We start from the raw sequence: 2474 nt of genomic DNA on the forward strand, positions 1-2474 counted from the left end.
TTGTGTGTGTCCCTCCCTCATCCCCTCCCAGTGTTTAAGAGGACTTGTAGAGCAATGTGTAACACTAGAGGGCATGCTAATACTAGACACATAAACCACAGTACTTGTAATAGTAAAAATACATTGAACACATAGGGGGAATTCACTTGCCAGTGGGAAATAAAAAAAACCCCAAGTGGTGTTTTTTTTCTGCAGCCACAAGGTTTTGCTATTCAATTAGTGGACTGAAAATGGGACGTGGTGAATTCTATGTTTTTTCTCGCACCTGCAGGTCAAGTTTAATTTTTCGTAAAATAAATAATTTTAAGCTAAATCAACGGGAATTGCTCTGGCACCCCAGTGGCACCCATATAACCCACCCCACACGCCCACCCACCTGAGGACCAATTAAGCAATTGGAAGTTTCCAAAGCGGTGCCTTCTGCATCCATCGACTGGTGCTGAGTCTTCTGCAGCTGAGTGTGTTAGTGTCTGTAAATGGATGTGAAACCTTCCCAGAGTCATCCTCTGGGAGAACTACATCTCCCAGCAGCCCCCTCCCCAGTGTAAAGATAGAGGTGAGCCCACTGGGAGTTGCAGAGAACCCCGTAGATGTGAGTATATTTTTTTTCACGAGCCGTGGGGTTTACAGTGCTAAAAACCCTGCAACCACTTTTTTTTCAAATTGGGTATCATAGGTATCAGTACTGCACATACCCGTGGTAATCCAAAATTGGATGCAAGGTTTTTTAATTCACTAAACCTTGCGCCCATTTGAATTCCCCCCATAAGTTCCTATGTATTAACAATCAAGGCATTATTATCAATGCCTATCACAATAGACATTTACATTTTTTATTAAATTATCTCTGATATGTACCAGTGACGTGCAGTGGGGTGAGGCAGGTGAGGCAGAGCCTTTCAGCTCACCGCACGTTCCTGATATGTACTAAATGTAAGTCACAGGGACAGCGGTTATGAACATCGCTGTCCTTGCAAGTTACATCCCAGGGTTATCAGGAGCGTCTTTCACATTGACAAGGTGTCAGTTTCCTGAGCCGGAAGGACACTTTAGTGTTGCAGTATTCGCCACTTTATTATCTAGCTGAGCAGCAGAGCCGTAACTAGACTTTTTGGTGCCCTGTGCCAGGGAGTGGATTGGTGCTGCCCCCCCACCCATTTTTCCAATAGGGACATAAAGCGTATGCCTCGTAAGAAAGGGGCATGACAAGGTTGATCCCAGAGAAAGCCCATGCTATGGTGCCCCTTCCCACTATATTATATTCATATATATATATATATATATCTATATATATATCTATATATATATCTATATATATATGAGTAACCAATAAATACAGGGGCGCACAATCAACGTTAGGTGAGCACTATAGGTGCACGTGATTATGTGATTCAAATATAAACGAGTGAAGAAAAATATATAAAATTTATTATAACACTTATCCAATTAGTGGATGGCAGCAACCTTAAACAGTGTGATATGTGCTTGGATGGCACATATACGATATGATATGAAACTAGCGGAGAAAAGGGCGCCTATGTAGTGTTTAAATAATAATATAAAGTGAACCAAGTGGTAATATATGGACAGCACTTATCTGATACACACACTGTCTTCGGTCACATGACCAATGTACATCATACTTGCCTACTTTTGAAAACTAGTTTCAGGGAGATTGTAGGTGTAAGCAGAATGCTTTGTGTCATGCTCGACCCAAAGGGTGTGTCTAACTCCACCTATGGGTGTGTCTATTGCCACAATGGGGCGTGTCCTTCATTGTTAGGCACTCACTCCAGTGACTATATGGCATATCTCCCAACTTTTGTCACTCTGAAAGAGTGAAATATATGCGTGCGCGCCCGTAAAGGGGGTGTGTCCTATTAAAAGGGGCGTGTCTTTGCGGGAGGGCCCGTGAATGTGATCCACACCCCGTTTTCGTCACGGAGGGGGCATGCCCAGCGCTCTGTGAGCTGCTGGCATGCCTGCTCTCCTATCTCCAGTGAATAGACGCTGTGCGACGGAGACGAGCGCCCAGCCAAAGGCGCGGCCGCCTTAACATATTGCTGAACTAGTTACTCCTGCAGTCCCTATGTGGATATAAGTACTGGAAGGTGGTCTGTAAAATCCTGCACATCGGAGCCACTGGAGAATCTGTGCGACGGAGACGAGCACCCACCCAAGGGCGCGGCCGCCAATTACATATTGCCGAATCAGCAACTCCTGTAGTCATCCCTAGTGCAGTGAAGCCGGGGAGTGCACAAAGTAGTGGACCGGCACGCCAGCCGATAGCCTCCGACAGGGACGCCGTCCGTACCATCAATTGGAACTGGACGTGCCTCTCCAAAGCAGGAGAGCTATTCATTCGGTAAGCGTATCCAAGTTTCAAGAATATTATACCAAAGATTGGGGCATATCAATATTGCTATCCTCTGTAATTGTTTGGAACTGTCATTTAAAATTTAATATTCATTAGT

This window comes from Pseudophryne corroboree, chromosome 4 (genome assembly GCF_028390025.1).
Source record: "Pseudophryne corroboree isolate aPseCor3 chromosome 4, aPseCor3.hap2, whole genome shotgun sequence".
In the NCBI taxonomy this organism is placed as follows: domain Eukaryota; kingdom Metazoa; phylum Chordata; class Amphibia; order Anura; family Myobatrachidae; genus Pseudophryne; species Pseudophryne corroboree.